The sequence below is a fragment of the Perissodus microlepis genome, chromosome 12 (genome assembly GCF_051167445.1).
Source record: "Perissodus microlepis isolate ML-2025 ecotype Zambia chromosome 12, ASM5116744v1, whole genome shotgun sequence".
Lineage (NCBI taxonomy): Eukaryota > Metazoa > Chordata > Actinopteri > Cichliformes > Cichlidae > Perissodus > Perissodus microlepis.
Window position 1 is genome coordinate 34052711 of NC_140472.1, and position 19950 is coordinate 34072660.

General features: G+C 39.7%; 1 protein-coding gene across 5 annotated transcripts in view; it reads right to left on the bottom strand.

Annotated features, from left to right (window-relative positions):
- rusc2 (RUN and SH3 domain containing 2) overlaps positions 1-16772 on the bottom strand; it is a 40314-nt gene extending 23542 nt beyond the window's left edge. For 4 of the 5 annotated variants that reach the window (XM_084945516.1, XM_084945519.1, XM_084945517.1 and 1 more), the window contains exon 1: positions 16622-16771. The gene's annotated coding sequence lies outside the window, so the exon portion shown is untranslated. Of the gene's footprint in view, positions 1-16621 lie in introns of all 5 variants that reach the window. The other variant, XM_084945518.1, reaches the window with a different exon arrangement.
- Positions 16773-19950: the final 3178 nt, after the last annotated feature.

Genomic DNA, 19950 nt, shown 5'->3' on the forward strand with positions numbered 1-19950 from the left:
CCTAGCATGTAATTTATCTTTAAATAAGGAAAAAAATTATTACTTTGCTTTTGTTTGCAGGTAAGTATGCACTACCTTGCACTGCATCAAGTCTGTCATTTTTCAATTACAGCCCAGCAGCGTTCATGCTGATGAAACTTTATAGATAAAGGTGTCTTTATATGTCAATACATGTAACTCCCAAATTAGGTGTCATTACAGAAAATTAATAAAAAAAATAATGTATTTCCTCATGCTAGTCTCACCGCACTGAGATGAATAAATATACTGAAAGTCATTTTTCCATCAGATTCCCACTTCCTCCCCAGAGGAAGTAAAATGCAGCTCTATTTGCAGTAACAACATTTCACACAGGCTTTAATGCTCTTTATCATTTCAGACGCTGGGAAGCTTCTCCATCATTTGTTTATATGATTTTTCTACTCAAGTTATGTAGAAATGCTTCATAAACCACCTTTCTATCCTTTGTGTAGTCCAGACTGATATGTACTGTACGTAATCTCAGATTAAGTGCATCTGTGACTAAAAAAAGTGGGAAATCAGATCTGAAGATAAAAGCAAAAGCCACATTTTAGCATATTGGAAAGCTGCACTGCTAACAGTCGCATGGATAAGAAGATGAAGATATAAATGCTGGTGAGAGCTTCACGATCACGATGGAGGCAAAGGCTTCTTCGTCAGTTTTGCAGTGAAAGAAAACACAAAGGCCAAACGAGGCGACACACAGCAGCTCTACAGCTACGTGTTCGCACAGTGCGGCAGGTTTACTTGGTGGCACTGCAATAACTGTGATGCTTCTCTTGATATCTGACCTTTTAAACAGAGGTATTTGCTGTCGGGATGGACTCTGATTTCACCTCAAGTGGAGCTCAACCTATTTATCTCAAAGCTGTGAACAAAGAAGTGATGGGTTCCCACTAACCTGTGCTGCAGGTATAAAACATGACATTTTCTGACTTTTCTTTTTTAGTATCTTGAACTGATAAATTATAGCAGGAAGGAAACTATTGTTCGTCACGGTGTGAAAACCCCCCACAGTGAATGTGTACCTGCACCTGCCTGGGTGGAAGTTGTCTTTCATGTGATAGCGAAGGATGGAAAAGCCTTTAAATTCCTCCTGGATTAAACAGCAAAGTAAACAAACAACATAGACCAAGATCTGAGCCCACGTTCACCTCACTGCATTTCAAAATCACAGCGAAGAGTCGAGTTATAATCGCTGAGTCACCAAAACCACACAGACCATCAGAAGAAGCTGACTGACAGAAAATATAAACCATCGGTTGCTTGTTTAGGGCATCATTAATTAAAAATACCTGTTTTGTGACTACTTGCCATAAATTAATTGTAGTGACTGAAACAGAGAATAAAACGTTTCTTAGCTGCCGCTCTGAACCAAAGCCTAAGCTAAACCATTACAGCACTACACTAAAAATCTTCACAGCTTTTCATTTTATCATAAACAGTTTCATTCATGTAATTTTCCTTTTCTTGACGGGCTAATATAAGAACGATTTTCAATCGGCGTATCGTATGAAACACACTCATCATGCACTTTTATGTGCGTTTCAAACAGAAAAGTGCATTTTGTTTTGTTTGTGTGGTAAGAATCAGAAGAAGCCTGACATCTCATTACTACTACGCTTAGCAACGTGATGTCCTGTTGTTACATAACAGAGACGACACAAAGACACCTGACGCAACAAACCACCAAAGAATAAGTCTAATCTTCTTGCAGCGTATTCTCTTTAAGTGTTGAATACAAACACTCATGTGGAACAGAAAGGTAAGTGAAGTATACAACATCATAGAATCTGCTCCTTTCTTCCATTATTATATCAGCGGGATCACAAGACTCCACATATCTCTGCATATAATGTACGTATCAGGTCCAAGAAGCCTTCAATGTATCTGAGGCTGTCACTGGTTCCTGTTAGCAGAGTCACAATAATGACTCTATGCTCAGTTAAAGACTCCTGGCGAGGTTAGGGAAAGCCAATTGGTTTTATAAGATAATCTGCAGGGTTAGGTAGGCGAGACTGTGTAATGTGTCCTCAGATTAGACAGCCGTCTCGTTCATATCACCTGTTGCTGTGAATTCTTGTGAAGATGATGAACTTTAGGTGAGCAGCCCATGTGAGTATTGATCTATTCATGTGAGGAATCTCTTTTCTACTCCTAAGAGTGTGAAAAAGACGGTGCCTGGACTTCTGCACGTGTGTGAAGACATTTCATCTCTCAAACAAGAAGCCTGTTCAGTTCTAAAAACAAAAAGATGGAGGGACCCAGGTTTAGTTGGGGTTGTCTGCTTTGGAGGCGGGCGTTAAAAGCCTCATTGTGGCTTCTTTGTCATCATATAACAACAGGATTTCACTGCTGAAAGCAGCGGTGATGAAATATATCAGTCTTCTAAGCCTGTTTTTCCCCAGAGTTCTTCCTGTTAAAAAGGGAGTTCTTCCTTCCCACTGTCACCAACTTTGTGGATTAATCTAGTCTCTGAACAGAACTAAACTAATTTTACTTTACATACTGCTCAGTAGCTGAAGCAATAATTGTATTTCTATTACATTTTCTGTTTAATAATCTAAAAGGTGCAAAATAATTAGTAAAAAATGCCGTGTTCCTCTTTAGACTCACCCCTGCATGCTGCAGCTGTTATTGATCGTCTGCAACTTACAAGAAATCAGCAAAGATTGTGGTGAAATATATGAACTGCATGCAGACAGATTCTGTTTGGGTGGTGGTGAAATCACATTTTTCACGTTTAATTTGTGAAAATTAAAACATAATTTGATTAAAGACACTTGTTGGACTTTCACCAGTGAGATTTTGATTGTAGCTACAGTAACAAGCAACAGTTCTGATGAGTCCTCCTTACTGTAGTTTTCACATCAGAATTCATGCTAAGGAAAATAAAAGCTGCTCATTATCTTAAAACACTGAATAGCTACTTTTACAGGAGCCTAACGAGCATTTATATTTAACTGGTCAAAGGGGCCTCTGCCTGTTAAACCAAAAATAATTTAAAATAAAATCAAATAATAACAATTATCTATTGCTTTGCAACACAGAAACACACTCGGCCTCTCTGCTGTGTTCACCGGGGACTTTTCACACAACATCCTGGTTGTTGTTTAGAACCCTCACCTCATGAGCCAGGTAACAGAGTGTGATATCATCTGCTTCGACTGTGCAAGATGACAGTCCACAGTCTCACCGCTTTCCTGAATCCTTTAGTGATTTTACAGATATCAATTTCTGAAAAACTGTGACAAATATGTTTCCTTTTGATGATTAATAAAGACAATCTGAGGATTAAAGGATTAAAGTGTTTGTAGGGATGACTGATACTGACAAAACAGCTATGAGGAAAAACATTATGTCAAAGCATTTTTCAGTATAAGCCACGTTTCACCTTTCATTCATACAGAAATTAATTTTTTGCAAATCGAATTTACTGTGGAAATTTTTTTAAACTGACATAGAATCAGTTAAAAGCAAATGATATAAAATCTCTTACATTAATTTAATGCATGTGTCTTTATAAAAATCATTTAAAAATCGAAGTATCAACAGCTATGTTGTGAAGACATCTAGGCACAAACCCACAAGTTAAGCCTTTTTAAATCTACTGTGTGATATTTATGATACATCAATCAGCAGCAATGAAACGGCGCTGTGTGACGCTTGTCTCAAAACTGCCTCTTAAAAGATTGACAAATGTATGCAGGCTGCCAAGCTATTCAGCTATTCAGGCACACGCAGAAATGACAGAGTGAACAGTGAATACGTCCGGTGAATGCTCATTATGCTGCATTAACCACCACATTTATCTTTTTGGCATTTCTATGGGGCACCCATACCCATGCAGTTACATAACTGCAACAGTTCCACCCTGACAAATATAAATAACGGTCCTACAAGTGAAAAAGTTAATCTAAAACTGTTCAGCCTTTATGCAGCCTTTGCAACAAAGAGCACAATACAGTGCAGAGAAAGCTTCTGCACACTTTTCTTAAGAAAACATGCACAACCAGCCTCACACAAGCCAACAACAGCAGCAGCAGCATGACTGAATTCTGTGTTATTACCAGACTGCAGCACATCTGATCAGATAACGGGTTAAGAAGAACAAAGAGGCTGTGTTTGGCCAATCGAAATCCATTTCCCATGCAACATCAGAAACCCTAGCTACAATGCCACCCAATCAGATAGAGCCCTGCTCCACGAGGGGCAGCATGAGAAAGTATTTCTTTTCTTCGTCTCTCTTTACTTCCAACACAATACCTGCTTACATAAGAACCTGAATTCATCCAGAAAGGTCGAGTTCTCTCAGGACGTCCTACTGTTGATGCTTAAACAGTCTAAACCCAGTTAAACCTGATGAGGCGACCAGAATATCATTCTGAAATCAGCAGCATCGGATTGTTAGTGTTTTTATTCACCCAACTAGTCTCCAAATCTGTCATGAGCCTGAAAATACACAAGACAAAATAAACACAGCACCTTCAGATTCACAGCATTTTATACCCACAGTGCTATTTTCCTATACTGTGCAGTGTTTTAGCATCATTTAGCTAAATGTTCCAACAGGTAAATTTGCTGATGAACATAGTTGCCTTTTAGTACTGAGACCTAACCAAAGTCCTACAGCAGAGTAAACATAACTAAATGCCAAATCAGCTGAGGGCACCAAAGACTTCCTGTAACTTCATGATCATGTTTCAGTGTTCAGACTGGATAAAACTCAACAGCATCCCTGATATTTACTGTAATAAAATAGGAATTAAAGAGAAGTCAAACTAAATGGAATGGTGGCTTAAAGAAACAACTGCCCACTTTGACAGTAACACTGTCAAAGTGAGCTGTGTGGCAGGCAGTGGTTGGACCCACGCGCAGGACTCAAGACGGAATATTTAACTCAAGGCGACAGTTTTTATTCACTGGCAGAAAACGAAAAAGAAACACAAGACATGAGCACTAGAAACAAAAAACAACATTCAAACTAGGAAGGATGATCTAAACCAGGAGTTCATGACGTGGCGTGACATAACCTGACAAAACATGACGACTGAGGCAGGGGCGTAATTTCCAGGGGGGTTAGGGGAGTTATGACCCCCACAATAGTCAGACACAGCCAATATAACCCCCCCCCAATAAAACTATGAATTATCTTGCATAAATAGGCTGTTGATTTTCTTTACTCATTTCAGGTATTACGAGCAAAATAGCTGCATGTTTAATCATCTGGGAATTTACCCAGATTTATTTAATTAGACAGAGATCTTGACACCCACCCCCACCCCAATGTTCAGCACAAAGTTACACCCATGGACTGAGGAATACACAACTAACGCAGAGGACGCGACAACGGGCAGGGAAAAAACACAGGGCTTAAATACATACTGGCGTAATCAGGGAATGGGAGACAGGAGGGAAACACTGCTGGGATAATGACGAGACACGGGGAAGCAGAACTGAAACCATAACCATGGGACAAGGACTACCAAAGTAAAACAGGAAACTAAGACAAAGCACTAAGACGCAGACTAGACACTAAGACGTGGAAACACAGGAACCTGAACCACAGAGATGATACAAAACAGAAACCACAACCCAAGGACTAAAGATGTAACATTAGCAGAAAACCAGAAGTCATAATAATTATAGCTAGAATTATCAGTTCACCAATAAACACAAAGCACTGAGTCCGTGACCCAGTACCGTGACAAACACTTAGGATCGTGTGAGGAAGGAGCCGTACTGCCGTATTATTAGAGGTTTTTTTGCCATGAAACACAGTTAATCAGTAATGTGATAATAATGGAGAACAAAAAAAAGTCGATTTTTGGTCTCTGACACTCTGATAACTACGGATTAGTAAAAGGTTCTTGTTAAAAATCAATTCCATTATTATCTTTCTCTACAACTACGTCCTTAATGGGTTCCTCAGAAAGCATTAACAGCATAGCTTAGATGCTAACTAGGGTGGGAAACTGACCTATTTATGAAACACGAGAGGAAAAGGAAAGCAAAGCTGTAACAAAGGACATCCTCCCTCTTAAATCATTGGGGCTGTACTTCCAGGAATGAGTCTAAGCCCAGGAGGGGTGCATCCGAGTGACGGCACACCCTCGACGGGCAGAGACAGCACAGCCAGACGCAACAGCAATTATGAGGATGGATGAAGTCCACGCACAGCAGGACACATATTTATTGCAATAAAACACAAGCAGGTGACAACTTGTTTCTGTGAAGAAGTCAAGACAGACAACAGATTCAGGTAGATTCAGAAAAAAAAAATAATAAAACGTCGAATTTAACCTGGCCTGTATCAAAACTGCTTAAAAACGTAAAAACAAATTTACTTACAAACAAACTCAAATTCACATCTTTAGTATATATATATATACACACACACACACACACACACACACACACACACACACACACACGTGTACTAAAATGTACATATATTTTTTAAGAAAGAAAAAACGTATTAAATGAATAATTTAATGTCTTAGAAGTATAATTAAATGGCTGGAGGATGCAGAACAATTGAAAATAAAGCACCCTGCTAATACAAAACGGTACAAAGAATGAACTGAAATGAGCTGCTGTACACCACCTATACCTGTACTGCCTCTGCAGCTAATTTAAATGAATGGGAAAGCAACCATAGCTGTAGTTTTACTGCAGTTACTAAGAACTACATGTGTAGAATCACCAGTCAGGTCCGATAAAGAAAAAACAAACAAACAAAAAAAACATGTTGAAAAGTTGAATTTGCTCCAAAATAAAGACTAATTTGTTTTTTCCTTCGTAAATGGAATTTCTATTAAACATTACAAAATTCATAGATGAATGTATACGATCAGTTTCTTTCCACATACAGCCAAGAAAAATAACTAAACTTACCAACAACCATCAGAGCAACAGCACGATTGCATTACATGTTACACATCCTGCATCTATGATTTGTTGGCTCGTTGTGGAAAAAACAAACAAACAAACAAACAAAAACAAACACTGTCACAGAAAACAAATGTTTCTCTTTTTCAGACAGTCCCTGCTTCGCTCTCATCTCCTGCAACAGTCTGTAGCTGTCTTGGTGCCGAGTTATCAATCAGTGTTTCTCTCTGCAGAGCAACTGAATGGATCTTTTGTCTGCTGCACACATTCGCCGTCACAAAGCAAAATAGAGCCAGACAAAAAGACAGGAAGAGCTAAAAGCGAGGAATGCTGCAACTAAACAACCTTGAAGGGTTCTTGGAACTTTGAGGCCGTTTTACCGCTGCGCTGAACTCGACGAGTAACAAAAGGTTTATCTGCTACTCAGGAAGAAAGAATATGTAAAACATCCACACAGATAACTAAAAGGAGAAAAATAGAAAACAAGCGGGAAGTGACCTAGTCACAGTACACTGAGTCACGTATTCAGCGTGGAAATGTTCCACCAAGTCCAACCAGCTGCCGGGAACAAAAACACAAAGAAGGATGTGTTCCAAAAGTCAAACAGTCATGAATTCCTACCATACTAACTCAAAACTAGAACATTATACCTGTATGAGAGAAGGATAACAAGGGGTTCTACTGTTCTAACAAATAATCACATCCATCTTATCTGCGGCTCGACTGGTGCTGGAATAAAGGCCGGGGGGGGGGGGGGGGGGGGGGGGGGGGGGGGGCTGCACAGGCTCAGTTTTACACCTGTGTTGTCAGTTTAAGCTTGCACTGATGTTAACATGCACAACTTTTGATTTAATTCAATGTTTTGCTTGTGATGCCAATTCTCCAATAAGGGGACCACAAAGTATTCAAGAGACCATGAAAGTTATGAGGATACACAGACTGTGGATGATGTTTCAGTCTCCTCCATAATACACACAGACAAGTGTTGCTTCAAGTGTGGCTAACTCAAGAGAGCTAATCAGTTACATACATACAACCCCAGTTCCAAAAAAATCAGGACACTGAAAATAGAGCATAAAAACAGAATGCTGTCATTTGTAAATCTTTGATAAAGACGTGATGCTGCACATTTTTCTGAGACGTGTCGCTGCCACGATACGTCTCACCGTGTCTACGTTCTACTGTAAAAAAAAGAGTTTGAGATTTCTGAATAATTGCATTGTTTCAATTCATATTCCACGTTTTTGATTTGATTTACCATCTATTGATCTATTTAGCAGAGTTCACTGCACTACATGGAACTGAGGGGTGGGGGGAGGGGGGGATGCTACCTGTTGACACAGCAAAAATCGGTCGTCCTATTGATCCTGTATGTTTAGCTCCACTGCCACAAAAACACATGAAGGTGTTGCTGTCCCACAGGACTCCTCTTTACTGCTTTATCACAGAATCCCCAGCATGACGGCCTTTATAGCCAAATTTATTATTGCTTCAGCTCTATTCTATTTCTACTAAGCATCATTAATTTTATTGAGCTTTTTTCTCTTTTAATTAATTTTTTTATGTGGTTCCTTTTGAGATATTTACTCTATTTTATGGCACTATTCTGCTGTATTGAGCATAGTATTGTTTATTACTTCTGCTGCTGTAATAGAGGAATCCATCAATCTGTAAATCAAATAAAATGCAGTCATCCCTCTGCTACCCCAGTCACATTCAAATGCCTTTATCATTGTAGCGTCTTTAATTTACAATACAAAGCGCCTTGAGGAAATTGTTGTTATGATTTGCTGCTATATAAATAAAACTGAACTGAATTGAAATTGAGCTGATAGAGGTGACAGTAACTGATCATGATAACCAAGATATGCACATCTCTGAACAGATGAAGAAAAGTGATACCTGCACTAAGAATTACAGCACATCAGTGCAGTTCTGGCTGCTAATCGCTCCCAACTTTCAATTAAAAATGCAATTTATTGTCCATAAAACACATTAAATTTCAATACATGAAACAGAAACACCGGTTTTCTCACAGAGTTAAGGAGGTTTCCCTCCCCGCTGCCTAACCACTCGAGGATCATTATCTTTCATTATTGTGCCACGTGACAAATATCTTCTTGTTTTAATGACCAACCTATTCAGTTTTATCTAACCTGACAAAAACCATCATCATACTGAATTCAAACTTGTCCAGATGAGGATATTTTATCCTTTTTTGCAGATAAGATAGCAGACAAAGATCTTCACCGTGTGTCACATGACACAGGAAACTTTCTTTTATTTTAAGTAACTGCTTTTCTCACAAACACACCCTCGGAAAATGATTAAATGCAGGTGGGCTTTTTGCTGGTTGTTATATTGAACAGGTTGAGCCACAGATTACTTCAAAGACTTGTCATAACAGGTATTTAAGTTCCCACAAAGCCTGACAGCGTGAGCATGAGCCTGCATGAACAACATGTGACACCGTGACGTGTCAAACACAGATGTAACCAGCTGTGAACATGACACCAGGTTTTATCAGTATGACTTGCAAAGCATGTTTGAAAATGCAGCGCTGCAGTTCTGCTTCCAGCCATCTCACCTCCGTTCCTCTCGACCTCCTCACACTGTGCTGACTTTGTCCTTCTTGCTCCTCTCCTCCTCCTCTGGTCCACATCCAAACCCCTCTCACTCTGTTCCCCATCTTCTTCTGACACGTTATTGCTTTCTCTCATTTATCCCCCCCCACTTCACTTGCACTAAATCCCTGCTCGGCTACCCTTTCTGCTTCGCCTCCATATTGCACTGCAGTGTAACACATCTTTCCTTTACTTCTGCCTCTCTCATAATCTCCCTTCAATCTCTCTCTTCCCTTCCGTATCCAACTGAGACTGACTGTATATGGTTTCACTGAGATCACCTATTACAATCCAGCAGTGCTTTTATTTTACGTGGCCAACAATCGATTCAGTGCCAGTAAGAAAAACGTATAAGATAAACTTGTAAGTAGAACCAGAAGGATTTACTTTAATAAATGTTTTTAAAACTTTAACTGTGGTTTTACTTCACTTCGCTCTGAGCCTCCATCTGGATCACATATCTGTCTGGTCCTGACTCAAAAAGCTGAATAAGGTATTCTGATAACAAGCCAGTCAGCTTTATTTGTCGAGTTGGCTTTGAGTTTTGTTTATTTACATTTTCTATGTTTCTTGGTGTTTCTATTCTCAGGTTTTGCTTTCACCTCCTCTTGCAGTCTTCTTTCTGTTGTACTTCTTTGATTTTTCATTCCTGGAGTTTGCGTTTACCCCCAGCTTCCCTTTGTCTCCTGTTGAGTCTTGTTACAGATTCAAATATTGGGGATGGATACAAGAGGAAAAACCAAAATAACAACACTGGTCCGGCCGGGTTGAGTCAAACGATGATTTTAATGATCACACGCGTGGGAGACGGACACCGTACGCAGACAGCATCAGATCTCAAAATGGTGGAGCATTGATCAAACTCTTATAGCCTCTAGTGGCCCCCACCTAATCATAAAAGCCTAAACATTCACATTCTTTCTCTCACACAGCGCCTAAGCTACGACCTTGGCTCCCTGTTTATCTGCTCCTGCTGAGATGGGGCAGAAAACTCCAGTATGTTCTGTTCTCTTCTAATCAGACAAATAAGGCGATGACTTTCTGCGAACAGTATTTCTTATAACTCAGCAGTATAATGCATCATAAAACAATATCATTCATTCACAATCAATCAGCAGTCTAATGTAATGCAAATCAGTTTAACAAATGCAATAGTTATCACCATCTCTGTGTTCAGTGATTTTTATTGGTTACTTCCAGTTTTATTTTGGTAGTTTTGTCTTGTATTGAGTTTAGCTTCCCTTGTCTCATTATCCCTGATTAGTTCCCGTTGTATTTCCCACGGCCTTGTGTATGTATTGTCCCAGTCTCCCCTTACTCATTGTAGTGTCGTCTCTGAGAGCTGTGTGCTTCCCTGCTCCATAGTTCCTGTAGTCCTTGTTGTGTGTCTCCTGGTTTGTGATCACCTTGCCAATTGCTTTTGGACTTACTTAGAACAGCCGGCAAAAAAGGTTCCCTTTCCATTCCCCCCTGTGTTCTGCAACCTGCCACACAGCTGTTGTTCTTTATTAACTAAGACAAATGTTGTTGCAGCAGGAGAAGCAGGAGCTTCCTCAATGCTAACATAGCGCAGAGGTCAGAGGTCGTCCCTGAAACACTAACAACTTTTCCTTTCTTTCTTGCAATATTTTGAGTTTAACAGTTGTGAAGTAACAGTTTATAAACTCATTTTTTTAATCCTGGTCCAACTGTTACCATTCAAGGATTAAGCATTTACTCAATTTGATTTTACAAAGTTAGGAAAGTAAAGTTCAAATCAATCCTTAAACATAAATGATTCTCAGTGACTCCCGAACAGTCACTGATCAGTAATCCACATCAGCAGATATCCAAAGCCAACCTATTGATATTATATAAGAGTGGGAAAAAGTTAGATTAATGCATTGCTTCACTCAAGCTCTTTTTTAAAAAAAAAATCAAATGTAGTTAAAAGGAAAATGCTGAGATTTTTGTCAAATAAGCTAAGACAGTCTTGCCGCTTTCACACTGAATGATTTTGCTTACATGTCACCCTTCCATTCTTCTCAGCAGCACAGTGAAAATGTCCATAGTACTTTGATGGTGTCCCAGCAGCTCTTTCACAGTCAGACAAATCAGCATGAAATACACAGCAGGGCGGGCAACATTCATCTGCTTCAGCAATAAACACACGCACACAAATTCACAACTCTCCCAAACAGCCGTCTGGGTGCCTTTAAATCAGTGAAGCATTGCAGGCCGAGAGACATGAAAGGAACAAAACTGCCATAATAAGCTGGAGGGCAAAAGCTGTGTGGGTGCACGATCGCATGTGCTTGTGTTGATACGTTCGACTCAAAAATTTCAAAAGGGAAAGATGCATATCTGACGTGCACAGCCATTTTCCTTTCTGACACTGACTGTGGCCGTGTCCTTACACTTTGTGCTGGTTCTGCTTTGCTTTCCTTCCACGGCCGGCTGTGTGATTCTGTTTCATAGTTTTACTTAAATAAAAGTCATTTCACACAGTCAGTGGTTTATGAAGACTAAAAGGGACTTCTCAGCGTAAAAACACTATCAGTAAAATGTGCTTCAAAGTAAGACGTGCATATTTTATTATTAGTTGCATAATTAGATCATAGATTTTCTTCACCAGTTCTAGTTAAATTTTTTTAAATGATGCCTGCTGATTCCAATTGTGCACGATTCCTTTTTTCCCTGAAGACTATCAGTGATGCACAGACCTGTTCAACTTTTTCCTGTACTTTAAACAATACCGACTAATCTGAGCCAAGTTGGAGCTAACAGTTTAATTAACTGAAATTAAAGCAATGTGAAAAAATAAAGAAGGTTTGTAGAGTTGTACATTGCTCCCAAGTGCCAAAATAACCAAGCTGAAGCATAAACGCCAAAAACTGCAATTCTTCTAACGGCCACTTGAGGCTGGCTCTGAAAATCATCCCACCAGACTCCTGTGTTAAAATGTCTGATTTTACAGCTTTAAAAAGTATGTTTACAGCCTGGTACTAAAAACAGCTTAGTTCTCTAGAGTTAATTTCCCCCTTTGTATTTACTGAACACAGGGTTATTTTTTACAACTCATTCCTAATAGATTGATCTGAAAATTAGTAAACTTAATGTTTGCAACTTGCTAACCTAGCTTGTTAGCATTGGCTGACAGCTTAGCCGTCCACCCTCTGGTCAAGTTATGGTCACGTCTGGCTCCAAAAGCCCAGTTCACTACCAATATGCAACTGTGTGGAGTCATAAATCTGCCTCAGAAATTACTAAATTATAGTACTTTAGTAAATGCACTTTGTTAATTTGAGTATTGCCCTTTTCCTGGGAAGCCAAAGGCTTTAAACAAAAAGACGGCTGATCAGCGGAACACTTGCAAAAGCCCTAACAGAAATGTTGCATCAAAATCACAAGGAGGTTCATTTCCAGGCCAAACCACGACAGGCCTGCAGAGGCTACACGCGGCCTCGGCTGATCAGCACTGAAGAATCAAGTTCTTAACACGTTTCCTTGACTTTAAATGCTGAGTTGTTGGGGGTTAAATGCCTCAGTTACAAGCTTACTGTCACAGATTCACTCTAAAACAATGGATTCTGATTTTAAGCAACAATTTTTACGATAAATATACCTCACAACTCTAGATATACATTTCAAGCTGCAAACAGACAAAATTTAGAGAGGCCAATTATTATATGTTATGGTTGCAGAGCTTAATAAGCAAGAACAGCACAGTCTACTCTGAGCACGGAGTTACACAAACATGAGCTAAAGAAGCTCAGTAAGAGATGGTTCAGATAGAAAATGACTGGGAGATGCTGGCATGGCTTGAAAAGGTTTCCAAATTATGTTTTTGAAAACTAACTTTATTCTTTACAAACTGGAGAGTCTCCAAAACAAGCATTTGTGTGGCTGAGTGCAGCTGCAGATAACAGAGTGCTGAAATCCTCTATTCAGGAAAACTCGATTACACGCTGGGAAACGGGCGTCACGTCTGTGCATGTTTTTTTACATACTTAGCATAGCTCAAATCACAGCACACACTAACACATAGGAAAGCCACACGTGTGCACACACACACACACACACACACACACACACACACACACAGAAACTATTCACATCCGGCCTCAGCAGGCCTTCAGTTACATAACAAGAGAGAGACACACACACACACACACTTGAAGATGAGGACAGGCAGCTGAACAGCGAGAGGAGGCACATCGCCCTGACTCAGTGAATCCGCCAGTTTCGAGAAATGACCACTACGCTGAGGCTTTAGTCCTGTAATGCCATGACGATTAGCTCAGCGGTCACAGGTCCTCCTTCACACTGACTGGTGACGCAGACAGAGCCGGCACAGATTCATGCTTTGCTAACACACTGCTGCTTTAAGTGGCTTTCACTGTGAACACTGTGAGCTGCTCTGACAGTCAACAACAACTTTACATAAGACAAAACAACCAATTTGAATCCCAAAACTCAGAGTTCTGGAAACACGTGACTTTGGAATAAAAAGCATATCCACCACAACATATTTATCAGCAATCAGAGCTTACACAATCACCTGTTGATGGGCTGGAAATGGCCAGTTGGAACATTTTAACATATTGTGCAACTTAAAGAACAGCAGATAAACACAATGCTATTGTAAAACTTATGTCGATTCTATAGCTGCACCTCAGTATGAGTGTAATGACACGGTTTGGGCCCTCGGGTTGACTTAGGTTAATACTCTGACGCTATAAGCATCAGTCTAAGCCTGCTGATCTTCACGGCTCTTCCTTGATCTCTTTCTGTCTTTAATCAGTGAGTTCAGTAAATTTCGCTGCAGCAGGATGTAAGGGCAGTTCGGGCAATGTTTTAAAAACAGTGGCAGTCGTAATACTCTTCAGTGCTTTCATCATGAGAAAATTGTTACATTTTATTTCAGGTTCTGCATATTTGTGTATCTACTTCTATAATCTCTAATCGAGTACCTAACCTGAATCGATGTACACAACCAGCAGAAAAAACCTGTATTTTAAAATTTCTTACGAGTATCTAATTTTATTATTAGTACTACTAATAAAAATGTGAGCACAGCTCCTGCAACAAGCACTACCACAGCCTTCTAAGTCTAACTGTTACTACTACAGCTATAATCCTAAAAGGAAAATCATCTGTGCCCCACAGGAAGAGCGTAGTAATCCCACAACAGTACAGGCTACAAAATAAACAAAAGTTTCTTTTAAATACAATACTGATAAAAACAAAGAAAATAGAGAGTATAAGTGAGACAGAGAACTGCAGAGGTCAGTAGGGCTGCATAAAGCTGACAGCAAACAACAAATGGATTCAGGTTCTGGAGATTAGAAAGCAAGGCAGAAAAAATAAATTACGTAAGACACGCTGAGCTTTCTCCCTTCCGCTGCTTCCCTCCTGAGATTATCAGGTTATCTAAAAGAGCACCAGGACAAGCAGACCACCTGGTGTATTAACATCTTGCATGACTTATTATTGCATAAACAATGCAGACAAAACATCTGGAGTCCAAAACAAGTATTCAGTTAATCACTGAATCAAATAACAACTGACCTGTTAAACAAAACACCACAAAATAGAAAAGATGTCACCAAGACATCACACAGTGATCCCTGAGAGAATGATCAGTGTCATCACTTTATGGCATTTTCTTTCATTATGTAATAATTTAGTTGGTAAAACTTATACATTAATGTGACCGTGACACAACAATGCCTTTCAAATGAGTTATCTGCATCCCCACCATGTCGCATAATGTAATGTAATGCACCTCAACAGATCAACAACAATCCACAAAAAAAGCAGCAATAGGAAGAAACCTTAAAAAATAAAAGCCTCAGAGAGCATGCTACAGTAGAGCATCTCCATAAAACTGAATCCACTATGGTTACTTGAGTGTTTTGAAAAACATATTTACAGTTTACTTCATTTTTTGCCTTTTTTCCCATCGATGCTCTGACAACCAGATTGGCTTGTCTTTTTGAGTCAGCGTCCAGCGGACATCTGACCCAAATCTCAGATCAGTGCATCGATAACATTTCAGATCTCCTATTTCCTTGTGTTCTACATTACCTCTGATGCATAGTAGGGATGGGCAGATCAATACTAAGGATATGTAGCCTTGTTCTGAGTATCAGTAACCAACCTCAGTAGGGTCTATGGCAAAAATGGGTCCATCCATCACATATCAGATCAAACGTAGATAAAAATCAAGTTTTAGTTCCGTGTAATTTATGTTTACTGCAGTTCTGAGCATTTGCAAGGTTTTCACCTATTTATCTTCAAGAATTTACTGTCTTGAACCTTTTAATAATGGATCTGAACAATACAAAACAAAAACACTGATTTTTTTTAAACATGGTACATTTCCTTTTCAAAAATACAAACTTCATATTTCTATCAGTTGAACTGATCCTGTTTTCTTTATATTTTATTTATTGTATTTTTGTCTCTTGATCCATCCCATACACATATCCTGCCTTTTAATAGTGTTTGCTGTACACGTTTATAGTTCTTCGATTCAGCCAAGCTTTTATTTTGTAAATCTTTGGCGGAAGTCATCCCTTTACAATCTTCCTACGCTGACGCTGCTCGCGTATCCTTGTTGTTTCTACTAATAAGGGATCAATATGGTGATGGCACGGTGCAGGCCGCTGGTGTCACCAGTGCAGATGATCCCGAGCAGTCGCAGTTTATTACCGAACATCGCGCCCTTCACTCCGGAGCCCAAGGCCCCCCCGAAGCCGCGGATAGATGATCGAACATGGATGATGTGTTAGACCGTTACCACGCTGCCTTTGTGCTGCTGCGATTAAAATAAATCTTTGTTTATCACGTCAGAAGGCAAACGGGCACATCCATCCACTCAAACTGTCATTTAACCATAAAAACAAGGCGTCTTCTAACACGACACAGCGGTTTGAGGGTGACCATCGTCTGAAAGCTTCCGTCCCTCCTGATCTGACCGAGCTAGGCATCATTTTTCTGCCTCCGACGCGATGCTGCTGAGCGGAGCCCTTTTCCCTCCGCACCTCTAACCAAATCGCTCACAAAAGAAAACAACAAAAATCACAATTTAATGCACTAACCTCGTCTCCGGGGTCGGCGGTGGTGTTGTTCTCGGTGAAACGCATGTGCAGCTGTGGAGGAGCGAGGCTTGTTTTCTCACCGACAGACTGCGGAGCGGACAGCGTCAGCGGCGCTGCATCGCAGGATGGGCTGGGCTGGAGCGGCACGTCAGCCTGAAGTCACAGCCTGGTCCCAGACTGGATTATCTAACCCTGGGTGGGACAGCTGCCGCTCATTAATAGCCCCGTGACCTCAACCAGCGAAGCTATACTGATTTAATGAATGCACAGTTCACAATCGCATGAATATTGTACGAAAAAAACAAAAACACAATATATACTTTATTTGCCCCCAAAGTTAGGAAAGTCCTTTATGACAACGGCTAAAATCCAAGTTAAACACAACATACAACAAACTTCTCCAGTGGTATATAATTCAGTAAGATACACTGTAACCATTTTGGCAATATTACAAAAACAAAAGAGTTAAATTAAAATGCAAAAATAAACAATGTATACATTTTTAAAATGACTAATAAAATGATATAATTTACAAAAACTATAAATGAAAGAAAAATGGAACAGTAATATAAATAGCACAGTATAACAGATTATAAAGTGGGATTAAAATGACCTGGTGCACACACAGTGTTTAATAAAAAGTAAAAAGAGAATAATAAAATATTGACAGTGGACAATAAATTATTCTTTACCCAACGGATCTGTTGCAGGGGCGCCTCCACAATTTTTTATAGGCTTAACCATATGGGGGCCACTAAAAATATTGGGGTGGCATCAGCAGAAACAGAATTTCCAGTTTTATTATGATGTTGTGAAATATAGGTTACCTGAAAAATACGGGGAAAAGGAGCGAAAGAAAATAATTATATGCATAGTTAATTTCCTGCTATTAAAGTTTATTTCACTGAAAAAAGTTATATATGAAAACTAGGGGTGCAACGATACACAAAATTCACAGTTCGATTCGGTTCGATACTTTGGTGTCACGGTTTAATATTTTTTCGATACAAAAAAATGTTCATGCTTTTTTAATTTGTCATTTATTAAAATTATAAATATATATTTTAACTCGAAAGTACAGTTTTTAAATGTAATGTTGCTGAAACAACAAATTAATAAAGAAAATAAATCTATCTGATCGAGAAATCACTCATCTTTGGAAAAGAGAGTTTATTACAGAGAAATGTCTCTTTCCAAAATAAAAGCTATACTATACGCTTCTTCTGGGCTATATTCTCAGCAGCATATTAAACATATCAGGTCCCCATAAGGAGAATCCTGTGCTAACGGCTGTCTAAATGACTCGGGTAAAGTTTGTAGCAGGCGTGCTTGTTGTTTTTGTCTGCTTCCACTTGTCTTTGCACTAGGATGATGTCGGAGTAAATGTGCAGTCATATTCGTTGTGTTCCCACTAGTGCTGTCAGCGTTAATCTCGTTAAAATGACATTAACGCCATAACGCGGCAAATCTCCGTTAACAAGTTACCGCGGATCGCCCGTGCGTGGGGCTGGACGGTGTCAACACGTTAACAAGCTAACTGCGCTAACGGACTAGTTCCCACAAATTGAGCATTGCGTGGCACATCCAACATACTGTTTTACTTTTGTCCATGACGGGCTTACCTTCAGGGTCATACATCACATGAAAACCAAAATAGTTCCAAGCGCCAGATCTGAATGAGGGTGGGGGAGGTTCAATTTGCCATGTTGCAACAAGCTTAGCTCCTGTCTTGCTAGCTTGCGCTGCGCTCAGTGGATCTGCGCTCGACAGTGCAGCCTAGGCGGAGTAGTCGAACGCAGATCCACTGAGCTCTCAACACAGACAGCATCGTCAGAAGAAAAGTTGATAAAATAAACAAAAAATGTTGTATTGTTCGATACATATGCGTACTGAACCCAAAGCACTGTATCGAACGGTTCAATATCGATACGAGTATCGTTGCACCCCTAATGAAAACCAAATAAGATTTTGAAATCCATAATAATCTGTTTTTAATCGATTATTTAATTGACTGGAAGTCCCAACCACCGCTTTAATGATTCTCAGCAGAGCTGAGCACAAGCAGCTTAAGATTCCCTCTCCAAGAATGGAGTTCACTTTAAGAGTAAACTTGATCAGGAAAGACAGACACGTGTTGGATCATGTAAGACTGTGAACTGTTGTCTGTCTATGTGTTGGCCCTGAGATAAAACAGTGATCTGTCAGGATCAAATACCTGTGAATAATATAGTAAACAAATTCTACCATCACTTTGATCAGTAGTTATTTCACTGGAAATACGACTTTGAAATTTCAAACCCCACACAGAGACCTTCACGAGTTTCAATGCTACGTGTTTACTGGTGCAAAACAAAACCATCTTTTGGCATCACATTTATTCAAAACAGTTTTGCTCCATCATTTTCATGTCTAAAAGCATCCACAAAATCATCAAGGTTCATGGCTCTAGCCCTTCTTGCCTCAGTGCTTAATGCCCCCAAACTGCTGAGTCGGTTGTCACTCATCGTGTTCCTTAAAGAAGATGTGAGCACTGAAAAGCTGTGCTCACATGACGCAGGTCACGGTAATGGAAGTGCAATTTTGCACGGTTTAAACAGTTCACGAAACAGCTCCTTATACGTCTCATGATAAGCTCTAATAAACTTGTTTTTATGTTTTACAGTCGCTCTTTTTTTTTTTTCAAGAATTCATTTTAGTTGGGGAATCTGTATTTCCGATTGTTGATGTTGCTGTGTGTGTACTGTGCAGAAAATGGAAAAATTTGGGATTTAAAGCTTGTATACCTTTCATAATAACAGTTTCCTGATGATAATCTTCTCTCAGACCGAAGCATGTCAGTGATTGGAGGAATGTACCAGTTTGAAATGATTCCTTGTCTGTGCTGATCTGTCTTTGAACTACTGGAGTGGAAATATAGTAGGCTCTAAGCCAGAGCTTGGTGTGACGTGACGGCCTGGAGGTGCACCACCAGTGTTACCATCAGTGTTTCAACAAGAGCGTCAATAACAGCTGTGACTAAACTGAGCTGTGGGTATGGCAAAATATGAGACAGATGTTTGACCTCACCAAACACAAAACAAAGTTATAAGAAGACAACATTTAGATGTATTTAGGCTAACAGACCTCTTGTCTCTACAGTTCTGTCACCATTTCCTTCCTCAGGTAACTCTTTCAGCAGACGTACAATGGCAGGTAGTCTGTCCCTCACTGTTCTGTAAGCATTGTACCTTCATACCCACTGTGATCAGCCTTTGTAACTCTCTAGGTGGACCTTAAAAATGTTCCCTTTCTAGCCACTTTTGGTACCAGAAACAAAAACATAAAGCTAT